Source organism: Anas platyrhynchos, chromosome 29 (assembly GCF_047663525.1).
Source record: "Anas platyrhynchos isolate ZD024472 breed Pekin duck chromosome 29, IASCAAS_PekinDuck_T2T, whole genome shotgun sequence".
NCBI classification, from domain to species: domain Eukaryota; kingdom Metazoa; phylum Chordata; class Aves; order Anseriformes; family Anatidae; genus Anas; species Anas platyrhynchos.
In genome coordinates, this window is record NC_092615.1 from 2,527,458 (window position 1) to 2,549,532 (window position 22,075).

At 48.6% G+C, this 22,075-nt stretch overlaps 1 long non-coding RNA gene across 3 annotated transcripts in view; it reads right to left on the reverse strand.

Annotated features, from left to right (window-relative positions):
* The window catches only part of LOC106019897 (uncharacterized), a 77,804-nt gene that overhangs the window by 52,784 nt on the left and 2,945 nt on the right, over positions 1-22,075 (reverse strand). For all 3 annotated transcript variants that reach the window (XR_011805290.1, XR_011805289.1, XR_011805288.1), the window contains exon 2: positions 10,305-10,487. This is a non-coding gene — a long non-coding RNA (uncharacterized lncRNA). The remainder of the gene's footprint in view (positions 1-10,304; positions 10,488-22,075) is intronic.

Sequence of the window (22,075 nt, forward strand, 5' to 3'; positions counted from 1 at the left end):
GCAACAGGCAGCCATTTCACGGGTCGGGGCATTCCGGCCTGACATTCAGAGGCAAAATATGTCTGGAAGAGGCAGCTCCAGTGGCACCAAGCTAGGGAAAGCTGAGTTAGGGCTGGACCTCTGCCCACTGAAATTCCCTGGGACTCTTTATTTCTACTTTGTCTTAACTCCTGTTCCTTTCCTGAGATTCAGGAGAGAGAAAAACAGGCATGGAAAGCTCTCCTTCCTTCTGCTCCTGCTCCCAGCTGAGGCCCTGACCTCTCTCCCTTGTGGACGGGGATTTGTCCACACATCCAGCCACAGCTCCTCTGTCTGTCTGTCCTAAGAGCAGTGGCCTGGCAGCGCTTCCCCTTGGTCCTCAACATGCTTGGGAGCACAGGAGATCCAAAGCAGGAGCATTGCTGAGCATCAGGAACTCTGATCTTGTTAGGCCTCCGAGGCAGGAGAAGGTGGACAAGGTCTTCGCCTCTCATCGCCACACGCAGCCGCTTCCCCGCAGAACCAGGGTGGTGTAAAATGCTCAGATGCAGATTCTTAAACTGGTACCTGGAGCACGGTCAGCCCAGTGCCTCCTGTGCTGTGTGGTGGCAGAGGTGTGGGAGAAAAGGGGGACACAGGATTTTGTCCTCAGAAGATGTTTGGGACTTCTAAATTTCTTTTCTCTTTTCTTTTCTTTTCCTTTTCTTTTTTCTTTTTTCTTTTCTTTTTCTTTTTCTTTTCTCTCAAAAGAACTTTTGCAAAAAGTACCATGAAAGGATTCTTCGTTTCAGAACATTTCATTTTAGGATCTTTCTGAAAGCTCCAAAGAAAAGTTGAGTGCTCTGAACCCAACTTTTCAATACTTTGAAATGAGAATTTCCCCACAACCTTCATTCTCCCTGTCATAAAAGACCTATTTCATGGCCCATTTGGAAAATACTCCTATTTTTTTTCCCCCATTCAGATTCAAAACAAAACTCACATTTCTATAAAGCCTCGGTATTTCCTCTCCTCGGTGCTGTCTGTGCTGAGACCTCCTCGTTTTCCTGCAAGGCACCTACTTGGACAGCACCAGGCATGGATAGAGCCTGCAATGCAACAGTTAATGTGGTAATACTCCAAGGATTTTGTTTAGAGTTTTATAGCATTACATACCAGCCTTATTGGATTTAAATGGTTTAAATTAACCGGGTTATTTAATGGATTGTCCAGATTAGGAAGGAATCTGCAAAGGCTGTTACTTCAAGAAGAGCAGCAGCTGCATTGGAAGAAAAGATCTCAAAGTAACATTAATATCCTGGAGGCTTGCAAGTCCTGACAGGCCACTCCTGTCCTTTATTGACATTCTCTCATATGCATTTAGCCAGGTTTGTGTTTAGTTTAATAATCTCCTGAAAGTTTAATTGTTGCTTTATTCATCCATGACCTTTCCTTCTCATCTGGAGACATATTATTGCTAATCTACAAATTTCAAGAACCAGATTTATTTGCAAAACCAATTATTCTGCTATGCAAATCTCCTCTCTTCCTGCAGCCTGCATGAACAGGGTTTTTTACAGCCATCATAAGATATAGACACTATTCAAATATTTAAATGTAAAATTTATCTATATTTCTTTTCAAGCATGCCCAGGTTCTATGTGGTGCAAAGTTAATTAAAATCTTTAGAATCAAATGCAGGTTTCCTGACCTTGATCCAGGCCTGACAGACTTTAACCTCCAAAGTCCTCATTTAACCACAGGGGAACTGGAGCTACCAGCAGAGCGGAAATCACTTCACTATCGGTAAACTTCTAATGGAGAAACACGTCCTCTCCATTACTGTCAGACGTGACAACACCACTTCAGTCCCAGCGACACAGACACAGGTTTTCTGAGCTGTCTGCAGATCCCTGACCTGAAAGAGGAGCAGATAAGCGCTCCGAATGAGTTTTTGCTGCAGATCTTCACCCCCAGAACGTTCCTGGTGCCATTTTCCCCATGGAGCAATGCCTCTCCTCAGCCTGAGGATTTATAATCTTGCTGGCATATGGCAGGAGACAAAACACTTAGAATCACAGAAAAATTAAGGTTGGAAAAGACCTTCATGATTATCTGGTCCAACCACTCCCCTGCCACCAATGTCACCCACATGTCCCTAAGCGCCGGGTCCAACCTTTCCTTGAACAACCCCTGGGATGGTGACTCAACCACTTCCCCCAGCCTCCATCTACGGGTTCAGGGAAATAAAAGACTTGGGAAGCCCGACTACCAGTGCAGATGGAGGCAAAGAAGGTGTTGAGTACCTCAGCCTTCTCCATGTAGGTTGTTACTAATTAGATACACAAACTCACTCCTAATATAAGAAATACACCACCTATAATTGCTCACGCACTATTTTCACCCCTCAGTCTATTTTCACAAACGTTAAAGGTGCACGGTGGCCCTTGGGGACTCCTCCTGTCTCCCCAGTGCAGCAGCCCGAAGGAAGCTGGGTCCTCTCTCATGCTCTTCCTCAAGGCTCTGTGCAGAAGGGCTGCCACCTCTCGCACAAGGGCTGGGGGATAGGAAAGAAGCACTCACGCAACCTCTGAGAATCGGCAAGAGTTGTTTATTGCCGGGACATCCTGCAGGTGAGCCTGCGGGATGTCCGTTGTGTTCGGTGGCCCCAAGCTAATGCTTGGGATGGCGCCTGAGCAACGAGTAGGGAGCTGGGCGGGCACTCCTGCGCTGCTGGTGGTGCTCTCGGATGGAAGAGAGCAACGACAGGCTGCGGCAGTCCCAGGTCCGTTCCGGTGGAGGTGGATCCACTTGCATTTGTTCCTCCACCTCCTCTTGTGGACCCAGCTCCATCGGCTCCACAATGCTTGGCTGAAGGTCAAGCCAGTCTTTTCCTGGGACCGCCCAAAGAGGTTGCCTTCCACTCGGAAGGTTTTCAGGCCAGGGTGCCGAGCCAGGTGGTCGTCCAGTTCCGCCCGCAGGTCCCATGCCACTGTCAGCCTGATTTTCACGCATGGATTTGAGGCTGCTGACAGTTTGATGGCCATGCCTGGGTCCCACGCTCCGTTCTGGACTGTTGGCATGCCTCTGCTCCCTGTGGCTGTCTTCCCGATGCTCCTGGTTTTGCCCCATGCCACCGTTACGCCTCTGGGAAGGCCCAGGCCCCCTTTCACTGGGTGCTTGAGGGGCCGGCCTGTTCCCCGCGTCGTTGCGGTACCAATGGCACCGCCGATATCTGTCAGTAGGCTGGGCGCCAGAGGTCTCTCGAGCACTGATGTCTCTTGTGCTGCCGGCGCTCTCTCTCCGCCCACGACACATCTCCTTCATATTAGCTGCGTTCCTTCTTGGTGCTCTTTCGGACGGCATCGCTGTCCTCACACACCAAGAAGGGCCGCTTCTCGCTTTGATGCTTCTAGTCGTCCTCCTGCCGCTTTCGCTGGCTGCCGGAAGAGCTAGTCGCTGAGCGAGTGGTGGGCCAGTGGCAGGGGGCTTGTTTTATAGGGCCCACGGGGCAGTGGTGGCCACTGTGACCTCAGCAAGGCTCTGTGATGGAGTGGCCCACGCGTGGCAGGAGGCAGTTAGGGTTGCTCAGAGGCTCTAGAGATCTAGGGACTCGAGACCTCTTCCCAAATAATCAGTATCCACAGTACACACCATTAGCTTTAGCTATCCCCTGCCCCAGTCTCCCCATCTCCAGTGACAGCAGGAACGCTACGTGCTTGTGTTCACTCAGGTTGCAAAGATATGAAGTGCTCCTACTCCTGCCCAAAAGCACAGCCGCTGTCCTACAACTACGGAGCATCATTACCACAATTACCGGCAAGCAAGAAATCAACATTTTATCCTAAGCCTCATGTCAGCGAACAGCATTATCAGGGAAGCTTGCACAATTAAACCATAATTCAGTGGATGGATGTTAAGTACTTTACAGATGAGCAAATTAAGAAAGCATTAGCTGCAGGATTCGAGGGAGAGGTGATAAGGGTGCCAGCTAGTGACCAGCAACGTCCTGCGTGTGCTCCCAGCACCCAGGAGGGTCCCAGGCAGCCACCAGGCAGCTGCAGAGGAGCCAGGAGCCACCTCCTCCCGTGGTTAATTCTCAAGATGTGGAGGAGGAAGTAGAGACTAAGAGGGGGAGACTTAAAGTCAGAGATACCCTGCAGATAATGCAGGATTATGTTTGCTGGAAAGTGTCTTTATTCCTGCTCCAGCATGCAGAATGTTTGCAGTGCTGGGTCTGGACAAAACCAGAGCAGCACCAGCTACAGACGGGTCCTGCAGGGCCAGAAAAGCACCCAGGCTACCAGGAGATGCCACGGTTCACTCAGCTACGTACCCACTTAGACCTGACTGAGAAAAAAACCTCCTGATTGCTTTGCTGCAAGCTGCTAGGACAGAAATAGTTCCGTATCTTGCCAATAAATCCCCACCACCAGACTGATGGACACTGGACAACTCCAGCAGTCTTCCATTGAAACAGAATTACTCGCACACACGAAAAAAGACTGGAAATGGGTGTTGTGGGAACATCCATCTGTCCCATGTGCTGACGCAGGGGAAGGAGGGAGGACAGGGACAGTTTGCTTCCTCAAGATATAACGGGGAGCTCAGCTCTTACACACTTGTGGCTGCATCAGCCCTTATCCATGGATCCCCCAGAGCTCAGGGATAGGAACTGGTCATCTGGCAGCCAAAGCAGCAAAGGATGCCACTGGCTTCAGGAAGCTCTGCCTCAAGCTCTATATATTTCAGATACGGGTGGCTTTAAGCTGTTTTCCACAGTCTGTGGACTGTTTCTCTTGCTCAAATAATTTAGCTTTAACCTGAGGCTGTGGGCTCAATCCTTGCTGTCAAAACCCAGTGTGTAGCTTTGCATGCAGCTCCTGCGGGTATGGGGGAATACAGCATGAATCTCTCTGACTCCTTCAAAGTCTAGCAGAGCTGCTTTATGTTTGTAGAAATCGACATAAATAAAAATAAATCTGACAGGCTTTAGTCTACATTTCTCCAGTATATCCTCCTCTGCGCTGGATTTACCTGACTTGGTTTATATCTAACAGCTTCGATACAGATATGTTTACAGTGAGACAGACCCCAATAAATATTAGTGGGGATAAGGGTTCGCTCAAAAAAACCACATTCAAGCAAAGCAACCTGTAACGTGCAGCCTATGGGCCCTGGTGAAAGCAGCCAAAATCCCAGGCTGGGTCTCCCAGTTGGCCCCCAGCCCATTCCTGGGGCTGTAGTGCCAAGGAGCACACATCACCCCGTTGGGTACATTCACCCGATGTGCTCAGCAAACCAGATTGCTTTAATTAGTATTAGGAATTTAAGTTACAGCCCAAATTGCTTTGTTTTCCCTGCTCTTTTAGCTTGAGTTAAGAACTACTTTTTGTTCTTCTTAGTGCAGGCAAACAAGGCTCATAAAACACTGTAATAGTGTCCAATTACACTTGGAGCTGGAAACCTTAAAGGTTCCAGCGAGAAAAGAGGCCACGTTCCCCTGCTGCTGCATGTACCATGTCGTGGGCATAAATGAAATGTGAATTACACCACTTTTACCAGCGTAAATGATTACAGAGGAGCAGCAATCCAAGGTGAAGCTGAGCCTTTAGTAGGTTTATTTTAAGCTCAGACACCATTAAATATGACAGAAACATGAAAGAAACTTCCCCTTGGTGACATCTGGATGAAAATGTGACTGATTTTCTGGTGCCCTGCAGCTGGACTCTGGCACCTGGACTGGGCTGGCCACGGGCAATCAGTGCTGGGATAAATGTCTCCACGAAGGGCCTGACATCATTCGCAATAAAGGGCCACCGTCAGTTTGCCTGAGTTGTTTGATATTTTTAGGTTTTTGTCACAAACGGATTCTCATCTGGCCCTGCAAAGCTGCTGGTGAGGCAGAACTGCACCGAAACTCAACTTCTAATCTAAGCGTGTGTCTAATCCATTAACACCGAACCTCCTGAACATCTGTGGGTAGCACCGCTCTGATCTAATGCATATTCAGGCAGGCTCAAGGCACTGAGAGAACTGGGCTGAGGTTTCACAAGATTAAAGCTTTCAGGGCAACTTCGTCCTCATTCCTCGTGCACGGCCCCTCCGCTGTGCTGACGTTGCCAGCCTGAGAAACATCTTTCCGAAATAAGGTGTCGACCTCGTCACTTCCCAAAGCTGCAACGAGCGGCAGCAGCCTTTTAACTGGCATCAGCAGCTCAGCTCCTGTGCCAAAACCTGAGGGCACAGGGTCCTTTGTTTCCAGATTACACTCATCTTTTCCACTTCCCCTTCAAATGAGATGAATCTTATAACCGGCCACACAATTGGAGGTTTCCAAAACATCATTTACACAACCGGGGCTGCAGGGGGGAATGCTATTTTTCAGGTCAATTTGTGAGTCATTTGGCTTGCCAGTCAACCAAGTTTCACTCACTTGGAGACAATATATCCGAGCTATAAACCCTAACCTTGAAACATAACTCACCAACTTTAGTGAGTAGCCTGTCATCGCTGCGAGCAATGATCCTTAACCCCTTATCTAGCTCTGGGGAACCATTATCTGCAGTTGTTAATTTAAGCTTGTTTTAAGTAATAAAAAAGTATTTCTTCCTGCTAAAAATGGGTCACTAATTCTACTGCTGCTTCATTATTCAGTTTCATAATAATAGTTATTTCTATTGAATTCTCATCCAATTAAAATTCAAATAAATATCACACGAGCCAATTAATACCATCCACTGGCCAACTCTCCAAACATTTTCATTAGCCAGGGAAGAGCTAGAGAAGCCCCTGAAAGCAATAAAGCAGAGTTTAATCCGCCCCTGTTGGCAAAGTGTCTTTGAGCTGTGCACATTGACTGTCACCCTGCCAACAGAGAGGGTGCCAGACAGGGACAGCCAGGCTGCACGGGACAACTATATGGGATGGAGCATGGCATTGTCCTCACCCCACCTATGGATGTTGTCTTCCTCCTTTAAACAGTCTCTCTTGAGCAGCATCCTTAAAGTCCACTTTTATTTTGTACATAAATGCACGTAGGTTGGTGCAAAACAATCCTACGTGGTGGAGCAGGGTCTGGCTGGTTTGCATCCCTGTCTGGGCAGCCACTACTTACTGCAAGGCAGTGAAGGTTGGAGGCAGATGCTGGCACTAAACATCAGCCGAGAAGGGGTCCAAACGTGCTGCTCGCAACTCTCAGATAACACAGCAATGTTCCCTCGCAGCAGCAGGCTCCAGTAGCCTGAGAACAATCAGACCAGGCATCAGTCACCAATGTTTAGAGTAGAAAAGTTCCAGCAAACAAAAGCTGGCTGACCAGGTTGGGAATATAATCATCCACAAACTTCTGAGGCTAGCACAATGACCACAAAACCCTCAAGCGATCCATCTGTCAGCTGGGAAGATGTAATTCAGACACTGAATGGAGTCACACTAGTGGACAGCTCTATGGGAACCAATTTACTTGAAGAAGGAAGAGAGTTTAATCAGTCAGGGCTCAAAAGGCATGTAACTCATGTCAGAGGAGAGCAAAACTGATTGTACGCTCATCACAGGTGAACAAAAGATCAGGGAAGACAAAACAATTACAAGCAGATAATGAAATGGATAGTCAGCGGCACAGACGGTGCCTCACGAGGTGTAAATCTGAGCTAACCACGTTTGGAGCAGCAGGAGTGCAGGAGGAAGGAGAAGCAGGAACTGCCATGTGGGCAGCAGGATGGGGTGCCAGGCAGTTGCTCCGTGCCACCACGTCCCCACGACTCCACAAGAGGGATGACCCAGACCCAACGCTGCCCTGGAGATGGTGTGGTTTGGCAGCCAGTGCCTCTCCAAAGCTCCTTTGGTGTTTCTACTGCAAACACCAAAAAGAGGAGAAAACACCAAAAAGTAGAGAACTCACTTCCAATCCCAGCACAGTTCAAAACCAGTTTTAGGATCGGCGGTCCTGCTCTGCTGGAGACCCAGCACTTGTTTTGCAGGGATACAAACCATTGTTCACCAAAACACCGCCTCTGAAGAAACAATCGCCCCAGGGAGCCCCGAGACACAGTCAGGGGGAGAGGAGGATTAGAAGAACCCGTCTCATTTTGCAGTGGAGCAGCTGGGAATGTGCACGCACCGTGGGCGACGACGACTCAGCTGAGACAGGTTACAAGCAGCTGATGGAAAGGAATGTCTCAAACCGCTCCCTGTACCGACACAGACATCCGGCAGGATGCTTGCTCTGCTTTTCTAGCACCTTGTAGAGCACAGAAAAAAGGAGTTGGGCTTTTCCACCCCCACATGTTTTTTTTTTTCTTCCTTCTTTTTACCAGTGGGGCTGAAAACACCAATTGTCCTTTGCACGCAGTGGGTCATCTCAAACTCCGTGTGGCACTTGGGATCCTGGAGTCAGGGGCTGTGGGGGGCCATGCAAAGCCCCGAGCAGCACAGACTGCTACCCTCACATGAAGTCTGGGACTTCGCAGCTCTCTGTAGGGTTGCAAGGGGCACTCGCTCACCGGCTGCTGCTTTGCTGTGCCCCGTCGCAACAGCCGCAGTGCAGAGGGCCTCCGGGATGGGGCGAGCAGAGCGCTGATGGAGAGCACGAGATAATTATCTCCTTGGGAGGCTGGTTTCTTAGAGAACAATGCTTATCTTCCCATCTCGCCTGATGATCCCTTATCATTACCCAATCCTCCTGGGCTTTGCAGACATTAGCTAATCTTGTGATAAGAGATTAAGAGGAAAGCCAAGACACATTCCCAGCCATTCACGGCGATTCCCCCAAAGCCTGGGTGTGTGACGCAGAGACCCGAAGAAGCCTTGCTCTGTTTGAAAGATGCAGGCAGAAACCCGATTACTCCCGGCTGACCTGCTGGGTACTTAGTCATGGTCGTTGAAGTTGTTTTAAGAAGGGAAAAATATTATCATTAGGAAGAGCTGTGCTGGAGCAGTATAGCCATAATAGCTAGTGCTTCGATGATGCCCACAGAGAGGTAAACGTGCTAGAGGGTAAAGCAACATTCTGGTAATGTTTCTTGCATGCGAAGCAGAGCAATCTCTAACGGGAAGGTCAGACTCTTACTACAGGGTTGGGATAAACCACACCAAAACCAGTACTTTTTAAACTGCTATTCATTGATAAAATAGTTGCAGTAAGCACACGTGTCTATATTGAAAACAGAAAGGAAATGCAGAGCTGCCCTGAGTGCGAATGCTTTGAGAAGGGGAAGGCAGGAGGGAATTCACAGTTAAATTTGGAGAGCTACAGCTTCCAGTACTTTCAATGCCTTGTGCTGTTTTCTGCACACAAATAGCACATCATGTTAGCACAAATTACTTTTGTTTTCAAAAGAAGACATACCGAATAACAAAACAATGTCTCTTGCCCAGGACAACACAAGGTATGCTTTCTGGCTTGCTTTCCACAATGGCAACAGTTCTTGAAAACAAAAACATCCCAGAAATGATCTGTGGTGCAGAGACCTACATGTGATGCAAGGACCACAAAGCAGACTATGCCTTTGCTGTAGAATCAGAGAGCATTAAGGAGAGAGTCTCTGAGATGCATCCTGCTTCACTGGCTGCAAAAACTCTCTCTCCTAGAACACATTTCATTCTGCATTAAACATTACAGTTTCTGAGAGCTGCTCTCGTACAAAACCAACACTGCTACTTATGAAACAATGCATCAAACCCACTGATGGGAATTGGCTCTCCTGGCAGCAGAGCCAAAACCACCCTTTCTCTTTTTTCCCCTCCTGTAACAAATGGCCTCCTTCCCCAGTCATCTGCATAACATTTAAAGGTTAACGTCTTATGTGGCATGACATGTAGTCGGTTGCCTTCTTCAAAGAAAGCTTAAAGCTCTTTGGAGACCGGGTTCTACTTTCACAGTTATCTGTCTACAGAGCAAACGCATTTCAGATGTGCAGCCAGTTTCTTCAAAGACTGGGTTAGCTAAACAAAGGGTTACTGAGTGCGATCTTAAAGAATGTTAGTTCCTGATCAGCTTTCATCTATTTTATCGTCTCTTCCTTAAATTTGAGAATGCCTTGGACTGTGAACAGAGTATTGGACTGAAAGACAGTCCGCAGGCACCAAGGAGGGCTGTGCTGTTTAATGGACAAGGAACTGGCCTGGGACTTGGGAAGCCTGACACGTCTCAGCTCCACTGCCCTTCATCCTACCCCTTATCACTTCTCTAGCTGGCTCACAGCCTTGAAAAAAGGGTAAGGACTCACCTCCCTTGTAGTTCAAGGAACCCCACATACCAAGGTGCTCCAGATAAATACATCAGCCATTTGCCCTAACCAGCTCCAGGCATCCCCTCGCCCTCTGGTCCCCAAAACACTACTCACCCCTCATGACACAGGACATCTCTGGGAGTTTGTATCTTTTGTTTTTGTTGACAAGGAAACTCTGGACAGGTAGCTTAGGTTAGCATGCTTAGCTTCCAGCTCACTTGTGCTTGCTTTCAGCACCTCAATCTCCCTCGTCTTGCTGGGATGGTGCGCAGCTGCCAGTAACGTTGGTAAAAACACCTGCAGGAGAACCCAGGCAGAAGTTACTTCTGGGAAATATTAAGAATTATTCTGATTAATCTGTGAGAATGACAAGATGGGCAGAATGACAAAGTCAAGCGTCAGGCCACACAGTGCATGTCACAGAGGCACTCTACGGAGACCTGTGGTGAAGCAGAGCAAATGTACCGGGAAATTCCTCCGAGACTTCTAGATGTTAAGCAAGAAAGAAAAATAGTGGAGGAGGCTGCCAGACTCTGGGTGGTTTTAAATGGAACAGCCTGATTGCTTCAAAACCGTTTGCTGGTTGCTGATGGTATTTTCCCTTCCACAGGATGTTTTGAAATGTATACCTTTGTTTTGAAAGAGCCCACAGCTCGTCCCCTTGGGATTTCCCACAGAGCGGAGGCTTCTGCGGCACAGAGGCCCACTGCCAGCTCCGTGTGAGCCAGGGAGCTCTCCCGAGCAAGGGAAGCTGGCAGGGGACATTTTCCAACCCTTTCAAGACCTTTGTAGGCTGCCAGAGTGAAGCAGAGAGGCCTTGGTGTAATGGAAACCCTGTCCCCAGGGAGGAAATGCAAACAGAATCCTTGAGGCCCTGGGCTTCTGGGGGGAAAAAGGTGACTTACTGTGTTTGTACAGTTGCACTGTGAGAAATGGCTTAGCAAAAGCAAAAAATAACAGCAAAAGCACTTCCCCTCACAGCTCCCTCTTTGTCTGGACAGGCCTATTTGCTGACACAGGTTTTGCTGATGTTAGTGCTATAAAACAGCTGTGGCTCCCTGAGGAGAAGGGGCCTGGTCTGTTATATGGGGACAGGGACAAGCCGGGGCAATCCCAGGAACACCAGCAGAGCCTCTGGCCCATCCAACAGAACACAATCTGCTGGTTTGATTCCCACTTACCCAGTGTCATGTCTCAATCAAATTTTGTCTCTTTCAGAGGAGTCTTCCTTCTCACACCACAGCTTTGCCATTCACTACAGCAGGGGCAGAAGGAGACCCTGCACAAGAGCAGGATTAGCCCCTCTGAGGCTCTAAGCAAAGGCTTCAGGATTTGGCCTTGTTGTCAGCACTTCGGACTGAGGTGTAACTGCCTTTTTTTTTTTAACTGCCTCTTTCCAGCTGGGAGAATAACACTTTGGCGAGTCAATGATAAAATGGTTTAATGTAATAAACATGAATCTGTCAGACTCAAGTGCCCTAAAATATTCCAGGCTGCAAATGCAGGACCAACACTGAGCTTGTTGATACAGCCTCAAGCCAGAACTAATCAGACATAGACACCATTTGCTTTCAATAGAAATTATATTCAAGAGGGCTGCTTCCTGCTTGCAGGGAAAGATGGGAGGCGAAACAAAGTGATGTGGCACACTGAAAGCAAAGTTCTATCCTGTCAGGCTAAACATCACGGGGTTTCAGTATCTTGTAGGGAAAGAGGCTCGCCGTTTGACTAGAGATCCTGCTGACTCAGCTCGCAGCTGAAGATCTTCTCGGGAAGCAAAAACATACAAATAAATAAAATAGACCTTTTTGTGCATAGGGTTGTAAATAACAGTGAACGCAAGCAGAATCAGCAGCCAACAGGCTGGGGCTGTAAAACCGCACATGTTGGTGCTGCATCAGGACAAGAAAACAGTCCTTTACGTCCCTGATCTGGCACAGAGATAACATTAATTAGCCTTTCAAGTGGCCCTTTGATGCCTAGGAAAGCCAATGTCACTTGGTTCTGGAGTCTCTGCAGGCAGACTCAGAAAAGAACTGGCAGGAGTTCAGTGCAGATGCTTTCCAGCCTCTGTTACGCTGGGTGTAAATCCAGCTCAGCTCCACTGACAGCAGAGGAGTTGTGATTTACATCAGTGAAAATGAGAGCAAAATTCATTGAAATTAGCCCTCTGAGATAATTTGATCTGATCACTTGGGATGGGTAATTAGAAGCGCTTGAGCCTGCAGCCACACACACACACAAAGAACCATCCCCGAGTTCAGCAGAAGTCTAACTGCAGCTCACCATTTTCACATTATTATTTCCCAGTTCTTTGCTGGGCTTCTCTCAGGACCCGCCACGAGCAATACACACGTTACAGCACTTCTCCTTTGAGGCTTGTCAGTCCCAGGAGTATTAAACTCCGAGACCTGTTCCTAGGAGATCAGCAGCTCTGTTTTGCAAACTCAAGGACTTCAGAAAATTTGGAGTGGATCCAGGTTCAAGGGAGCTTAACATGAATGTGACAAGGGCTCCCTGGTGCTACACTAATAAATAATAATTAATAATAATTAGTCACTTAATGATGAGGTTCCCTGATCAGTCATGATCACAATTTCATGGCTAATATCACCATGCTTTGAGACAGATACGGTGGGCTCGACCTTTCCTCCTCACCAGCTTTATGCTGTTATAATTTTGTTAAGCCAAACCCTCAGCTTGTGTAAATCAGCGCAGCTAGAGTGACTTCTGATTTATGCCAGTACAGGAAGGGAATCACATCCTCTACATATTTTACCAGCCTAACAACCTAACACATAGCAAGGCGTAGAGTCAAATACAGAGTAGGACTCTTCCTTAAACTGCTGTCTCTCCCCTGCAGAGAGGAAAATAAAACCAGCTCTCGGGCTTTATATGATTGCTTCAGGGTCAGGAAGGGGAAACTGATTCTGTCCCTCCTGCCATGCAGTTGCTATTCCCCTCCTTCGACACATCACATGGCATCCGAATTAGTACTACGCTGCCTAATTACATTTGATCACCTCTGAAACATCAGATTTCAGCTGCTGAAAAAGGAAGCGTGCATTTGTAACCGCAGCCCAAATCCTGCCAGACTTTCTAGGGGGAAATGAACAGGAGAGAAACACTCCTCCCACCCCTGTAAGATCTTTCAATATCAAATATTTCCTCCTCCTGTGGATCTTTTCACTTTTCCACGCGCTGCAGAAGACTGCCTCCCTGATTACATGAAAGAGATAAAGCCTTAAGAGGGAGTTTGCTTAACAGCCTTGAGATGTTCTGGCCCAGTGCTCTGCTGTGTGGGCACCCTCCCCACTCCTGATGCTCTTATTATCCTCACTGCCATCAGCCTGAGTCATTTCGTGCCCCTTTGTTACGCTCCCTCGAACGGCCTATGATAAAGACACTTCCAACGTTGTTATTGCTTTTGCAAAATTCTTTTTATTTTTTTTCCATAGCCATACAATAATCTAAGGAGTCATATTGGAGGTAGCATATCAGAAAGTGCCTACTTTATTATCAGCACAATATGGGCCTGTAATCTGATAATGATAAAAATCTGCCTCTTTGCTTTAGCTCTTATCATTTAATTGGAGCGAAGGAGCACATTCGTTTGTTAATAATTTTATAATTGGTGCTATCTGCTGAGACCTATCAAAGGAACCGCGCACAACAGCCGCTTTCGGAACAAACCATCTCCCTGATAAAATGAGCTTTACGGCATTTAAACGTTCCTGTTATTGTTTGCAGAGCAGGGGTGCCTGCAGGGCGTGCAGCCCACCCACGGCCCCACAGCTCCCGCTAACCCCCACCTCCTCGTACTCCCCCAGCTCACGGCCTACACACGGACCCGTGCGCTGTTACCAGGGGAGCCGGTGGCTTTTGCAATCCCTTCTGTTCTGGTTTAAACTAGACATCCCAATATTTTGACAACGCAACGATGTGTCTCTTCACACTTGTGTCTCCCAGCCCAGCTCACCTGAGGCATCTCCTCTCTCGCTCCGCCATCTGCTTGCGAGCAGAGAGAAAGCAGAGACAGCTGGATCCGTGCAGGGTGTGAAGGCAAGCACACGCCGAAGGGTTTGTTTCCCCCAGCAATGAAAACACTAAGGATGTGTCTACACTGACAGTCAAGTAGGAGCCAAGTCTGTACTTAAACCCAGACCGTGCTCGCAGTGGGCCTCAGCACCATCCCCGGGCTGTGTGGAGGTGAGAGGCAGCCATGTTCATTGCCTCTGTGCTGACAGAAACACCGTGGGTTTGCCCGGAGTCACTATGGCCCATTCCACCAAAAGCTGGCTTACACTTGACAGCTCGTCCCCACTGCAGCTATTCACAGAGCAGTTTGAATAAAACAGGCCAAAAAAAACCCAAACAAAACCAAACCAAAACAAACAAACAAAAAACACAATCTGTGAGGGTAAATGGTGTGATTTGGCCAGTTTCCATATAGTTGAACTCTCCTCCTTTTTCCCCAAAAGTCCTCATCTCAGCCTCAGCCAGAGCGCCTATTGGCATGAGTCCTGCCTTTGTGCCACCTGGGAAAGCAGTGCTAGGACTAGCTGAAACCATGGCAGGGGATGGACTAGCAGTGCAGTACCCTGGGCCCCTGAAGACACTGTTCCCCTGCACTGGCCATAGCCAGGCCCCTCAGAGCCCCCCTGGATGCCTGAAGACCCCTTGGACCCCTGCTCTGGCACATCCAGGCCCCTCAGAGCCCCCCTGGTCCCTGGAGCCATCTCGCCTGCTCTACAAGCACACCCTACAAGCACGCTCTGGCAGCACGACACATGGTGCCTAACCTGCTGCAAACATCCCTAACGCAAACAAGTCCCCGTAAGCCGTGTCTCTTGGGCTGCTGTTCACATTAAGGCACAAAGAACAAGCATTTTAACAGCTACATGTTTGTTAAAATATCAGCTAACACAACGGTACAGCCTAACGAGAGCTGCTCCTGCCTTTGGCAAGGCAGGAGACATCCTGTGGCACCCCTCTGTGTGCACCTCCTGCCTGGATGGAAGCAGTAGGAATAGTGGGCAAAGCAAAAAATGAGTAAAAGAGCAAGAATAATAAAAGAGAAAGCTGAGTCTGGTGCATTCACATCACTCCAGACACCAGTGTTGCTGAAAACCAGCCCAAACCTCACAAAATAATTAGGAGGTGTGTGCTCTCATCAGCCATACCACCAACTGCTGAAGAGCAGCGAAGGGCAGAGTCCTGCAGCAGAGCCCGTTCTGTTCCCAAGCAGGAAGCGATGGCAGTGAGGGGTGTTCTGAAGCATCATGCTGTTGCTGGAGACACTAGCACTTCACTTCAAGCCTGGCTGCAACTCCTGCTTCCTCCGTTTCAACAACATCTATGAAGCTGGAAGGTGTCATTGTGGCCAAATGATTAAGAAGTACTTCAAAAAAAAAACCCCATCACCCTCCCACACTGGGGCTTCCCCCCAAACACATCATCTTCCCATGAGTGGAAGAACTGAGGTAAGCAGAAATCGGGGCCGATACTTTTAAAAGAGGTCACCAACACCTGGTACCTGGATTTCTGCAAGGTCCTGCTTGAGACAACCCCATGTCACTTCCCGAAAGAAAAAGTGCACAAGGCAGCTGCAGAGCTGAGAGCAGGACACCCAAATATTTATGCTGTTTTTCAGCCCTGTTTTAGAGCAAGATCTCATGATGTTCTGTGAAAAATTTGCAAGATTTGTAACATTTTTGATTTTCTGGTGCCTTCCAGGAACTCCTGGATCTAGGAGCTCAGAAGGGTTTCCCAAATGGGATTTTTCCAGTACCTTCTATGAATTTTCTGCTGATTTATAGGAGTTTCTTCATCTAGAAAGGTTCTACGCTCAAGATTTTACCTGGAAAGCTCTGGAACCCTGCAGTTCACCAGCCTGTCATTACAATGATTTAAACAGAAGCAGAGAGCAAAACTTATCACAGCCTCCCCAGCTGCTTGCACCTTCCCAACACTGGTTTGTTTATGCATCACCCAGGAATTAAAAAAAAAATAATGAAAAAACTGATTAAATTTAAATTTGACCTTATCACATCTGGAGGAATCTATTAAGGCATCAATCAAAGGGAGAACGAAAAAATTTATCTTTAATAACCCTTAACAACAGCTCCATAACCAGCACCTGTGCTTGAACGGCTGGCAGCATGAAGGTAAAGGGGAAAAAAAAAACCCACAGGCTTCCCTCTCTGTATGCTGAGAGGCTTCCAGCATCTGGAAGGGACATCACTCTGCCTCCTGCTCCCTTCGGCTGGGGCTGGCTGGGGACCCACTGCACAGCTCCAGCTTCCAAGCCAGGTCTGCCCAAGGCACAGAAACGTCCCCGTTCCTGCTCTGCTCCTTGGGAGCTGAGGGGACTGGGGCTATCTTGGGGTGCGAGTCCCTCTGTGGAGTTCCCTGCCTTGTCCTCACTACACTCATGTGAAACGGAAGGAAACTCCAGCCCATCTGTGCTGGAGACTCCTAGGCAAACTCTGTGCCAGAGAGACCACAGCCCAGGAACCACTCAGGCCCATATGGCTCTTTCAGCTCCCTCCTCCACCTTTACATCCCTCAGCCCTGTCAGGGGAGTCAGGCTTTTTTTTTTTATATCCCAGAATAAGCATCAGTTTGACATGAGCAATGATGATCGTTTGATATAGCAGGGGTGAGAGACTAATTAAAATCTAGAGCTTTATGATTTCATTTGGTTCCTGCAAGATCTGGCTGTCTAGGTTTATTTATGTGAGCTTTAAGTGTTTTATGCAAATTCTAGTGCTTGTGAAAGGCCCTGGATTTCCGAGCATGGGGAGGAAAGTACTCTGTTTATTCACAGTGCTGGTTAGAGCATGGGCCAGGCCCTGGAGGGATTCCTGTGGCTTCAGCTGGGCTGTTCAAGGTGCTGTTGCTCTCAGTTTCCATCCCCATCGATGCACTGGGGCTACACACGGTGACAAATGGGAGCCCTGGAATTTGTTTGCATCTAGCCAAAGCAGCTGAAAAACTTATTGCTCCCAGCTGCAGGGACCAGAAGCTCTTTGCCAGGAACCCTTGAAGCTGGCAGGGCACACAATGTGATGCCCTGCGTGGGGAGCGCAGAGCTATGGCTGCACCAGCGGCTTCCAGTGGTTTTACTGCATCAATCAAAAGGCTGATTGAAATTAAAACAAAGGCCCAGATTTTACAATTTCATCTGCTTTCCCAGTGATGTGATACAAACGAGAGAGAACATACCTGGAAAGAGGCACAGAGGCTGTGCACAGGGGAGCAGCCTTTGGAGCAGAGAGGGTCTTTTGTGCCTGTGCTGGTAGTGCATCGGGATCTCCCTGGGGCACAGACCAGACTGAGCAGGGTTCCCTCACCTTCAAGCTGCTGTACTCAGTTGTGGTGTCTGAAGCAACGGCCCCATCTCCTGCCCTTACCTCTCCTGGTCTTGTAGAGAGCTCGGTCCTGTATCAGCTGCCTTCTTGCTCCTGTGGGGCCCTGCATGTACCCGCAGTGTCCTGCCATGCCCGCTGGCTGGAACAAGGCACCTGCAGGGGACAGCCAGCATCCTACAGGGACATCTCCCCTCTCTGAATGCAGCCCAGGCAGCAGGGAAGCCCATAATAACTCAGTAGGGACTTGCCACGAATTAAGTCATTCTGCACCTCCTGGAGAGGAGCCCAAACCTGCAGACCTTCCCTCGGTGCTGGGCACTGCACAGACTCAAAAGCTGTGCTCTGTCCTCCAAAGCTCCCTACAAATGTCCAAGACAAAGAGAGAAGCAGAAATAACCTCCAAGCTCCGAGTGCCACCTAATCAATTACTCCCAGCTGCTTCCTTTCTTTAGAAAGAGACACAATCTTTCCTCCCTACTTCCCTGGGCAGTTCGGAGGATTAATTAATATTGGACGCACGTTTGGGTCTGACACACTTTATAAACAGTTAGTATTAATCAGATTGGAATTGATCAGCTCTGGCTTAGCATAACCCTTGTCAGCCTCTCTCACATCTCCGTGCTGATCAGCGATGCTGTGATACATGGCTGAGCTGCGGCTCAGCCCGGGACCAACCATCAGGACAGCCTCCCCCTGCCTCTCAGACCACCACAGCACATCCACACCACAGGTCATGCACAAAATCACTGGAAGAACGTCCCTGAGATGGATCATCCTACACTAAGAGAAGGGAGGGCAAAAGATCTGCATGAAAAATGTAGCAGAGAAGCTGTGTCACCAGCCTTGGGTCCCTGCCTGGCATTCAGCTCTGTCCTCCATGCCAATCTTTGTCCAGCTTCGCTTTCTCCCTATCATCTCTTTCCCGTCCGCACTGCTTTCTGCAGCCTGCCCTCTGCCTCTCTTTTCTGCACAATGCTTAAACACTGGGATCAAGAAACAGGGAGAGTGGGAGAATCACAAATACATTTGGAGCTTGCAGCCAAGCACTGGCCTGAGCGGATGCCTGTCTCGGCTGGGAGAGGGGTTGCCCTGCTGCTCACCTCCTGCTCTCTGCTGTTCGACACACGGCATCAATCACTCTTCAGCTCAGTTGTCAGCAAAAGCTGCTTTTTGGACTGTGAGGTCTCTGCTAAGCACGGCTTCTGAGATCGGAGAGGCTCTTTACCAGGGTCTGAGCATCTTGTTTACCCCTCGGGTGATGTAAGGCAACAGCATCCCCCAAAAGGGCAGCTCTACAAACGCTTCTCATTTTGAGGCTAAACTGCAGCATCCCCATCTGAGACCATGGGAGCATGATCTCCTCATGTGCCACATGAGAGGTGAGCTCCAAGGAGCAGCTCATTTGCCCCCAGACCAAGCAGATCCCAGCCGTGCTCTAAATCGTGGCAGGATCAGCCCCTCTGGGGCAAAGGGTCTTGCCCTGAGGTCACTGTTTAGGGTGGAAAGGCAACCCCTGACTGCTCCCCACCAGCTCTGGAAGGAGCTCCATGGGATGCCTTGCTTGCAGAGGACTGATGCCATTTTGCCCCACATGCTGATAGGAATCAGGTAATAAAACCAACAGTCTTTGCTTGCCATTTCTGCTGTGCAGCTCATCTTGCAAAAAGCTAGTAATAGGAAAAAAAAAAAAAAATGAAACTGTGCGAGGTACAAGAGTGGTGAGGTAGGAACCCGGACACACTTACCCCACTTTTCACCTGCAGTGAGGCAGAATAAGCTGACTTTCCCCAGCTATAGATAGACCAAGGCATGTCCTATATCCTGCCTGCAGAGCCAAACGATGCTTGCTCAGCATTAGCCTGGCAATCCTCCAGAATTGGATTTCCAATTAATAGCGTCGACTCATCACAGAGAAGAGGCAGCTCAGGTCTTAGTTGAAGGTCAAGGAACTTCAGGCAGCACGGGACAGATTTACACCCCAGCTAAGTTCCCAAATCGCCCGTAGCACACCAGGGAGAGGCCAGACCTGATGTGTGGGCCTCCTGCTCGGCAAGGGGATGGGTGGCTGATCCCAAACCCAGCAGCAGCCACACTGCAGAGGGACAGGGCTCTCTCCCCACACTGGCAGCTGCTGGGATGGAAGGGCGTTTCCACCCTCTGTTGGCAAAAACACACACCACCCAGTCTGACATTTAGAGTGCTCACACCAAACCTCTCCCTCCACGATAATGGGCTAAGATCACCCAGATGCCTTCAAGACATTCCTTGTGTGGGATGGGAACCTGGGAAACAGGGGCACGACATGAAACGACATCTTCTAGCCACCTTTTTCAACAACAAAAAATCCCATTTTCCTACTTGGGCACAGGTTCAAGATTTGAAGTGAGAGGGGAGAAGGGGGAGGAGAAGGTATTTTATTTATAACGGCACATTCATTTGATTAAGAGCTGTTTCTGAAAGATTTGCCTGAAACAATGCGAAGGGAAGGGGTGGGGCAGCGGGGGAGAGAAATCAAGCACTACAGTTTAATCTAGGAAGCACTGCAGAGGGCTGGGAAGTGGCTGGCACTCTCCACCCAGCCCCTACCAAAGCAGCCGAGCAGAGCTCATTTCCCACTAAAAGCCACGGCCGTGCCTGGAAGATGCTGTCCTTTCACACACCCTTGGAAGTCAGGAACCCCTGTTCTGGACCGATGGGATCCCTCAAACATTGGTTTCATTCGAGGGATGGAGAATGGTTAAATTTCCCAATGAAATGACCAAAAATCCAGCTGCTGAGACTGACCAGATCTCTTCTTCTCCCTCTCCCTGGGCACGCCGCAGCCTTGCAGGACAGTGTAATCACCTTGTACGTATCTTCCCATCATAAATTCGTGCACACACACAAAAATCAATTAACTACCAGTGTTGTTGATTATAAATCAACTATTTACATCATTAATTATTATATCTTTAATAAATGGTATGCAGGAGAGGAGGCTGGCGAAATATAGCCATTCTTTTGGCGCCATCAATTATTTGGAAGGGAAGGCAATTACACTAAATCTTCCTTCCACCTACCTCTCTTGTCAAGGGAAATCTCCCCCTCCTTCTTCCGATTCAGAGCCTGGAACTGGGCCTCCAACATCACATTACTAAATTGCTTAAGCAGCATTTTAAATAACAAAAAGGGATATCATTTAATTTTTTTTGAAACATGAAAATCAATAAGCTGTCCTTCAGCTTCCCTGAGTGATTGGCCCAGGCTGTCTCTCAGAGCTAATTCAATTTTCAGTCTTATTCGGAGCAACCAAGGCTTCAAAAAATAATCAGGCTGATCTTACAGGCCCATCTGGGACTTCATCGAGGAATTCCTTTCATTGAATTAGATATCCTGCCCTTTTTTTGAAAGGAGATACATTCCTGTCGTTATTTGGAGACAGAGCATGATCAATAATCCTTGCTGGTATTTATGGCTGTGCTATGGGGTTATGATTCCTTGCATGGGTGTGTACAGTGCCTCGGAACCAAAGGCTGGGTGGAGAACCAACTGGCTTGGACTCCATGAGTAAGGATCTCTCCAAGGCTGAGATAGACAACGTCAGATGGTTTCTACCTGAAAATTCTTGACCCAGATCTGTGCAGGAGGGGGAAGTTCAAAGCTGAGCACCTCATCAAGAGCAAGAGTCCAGCCTAGGAGCCTGGTTGAGCAAGGGTCTTGCAAGGAAGGTTGCCCTGGCAGGGGAAGAAAGAAACAGCAGCTGGGATTTCGGACTGCATCCTGCTCTGTTGGTTTCCAGCAGGATGCTTAGACAGAAAAGACGCCTTCCCCTTAATGCAGCCTCAGAGCAGAAGTTACCAACTGCTGCCCACCTGCAGAGTTTTAGCTACAGGGCTCTGCCAGCGGAGGGGACAGCCTGAGTTCTCCCAAAATGCAGAATGCTCCCCTAGCTCAGCACATAAGCTAAAGCAGTGGGCTGAGAGCTGTGGCAGCAGAGGCACGGACAGATCCCCTGACCAGCCTCCTTGATTTCGAGGGCAGTCCTGCCACGGCTGTTAGTCTCCTCCTTATAAATCCGGTCTAGGTCATCTTTCCTTTATAGGCTGCTCTCACTGTTTCTGAGCTGGTAATTGCATCTCCACATGTGTCTGTAAAGCACCTAGCACAGCTCTAAATGCCACCGTATTATTAAAGATTAATTCTCCCCTATGAAAAACTCAATGAACAAGGGAAAAAAAATCCCTTCACTCTCCACAGCCACCAGATTTTAACAGCATAACAGGAGTTCAGAGCAAGCGTCCCTCCAGCCCAGCAGCCTATCTCTGTGAGCGGCCAGCAGAGGATGCTTGGAGAAAGAACAAGAAACCAGCAAGTACAGAATGAATTTCTACCTTCCCAGCAGCTGGTGAACCGAAGGCTTTCTGAGCCAGTACTTACATCTAGACCGTCTTTTCCAATAGCTAAAACTCCCGGAGTTTTTCTGGTATGGGACTAGCACCTGTGTGCCTTTGCTCCTGTTTCAGGAGGACTGTG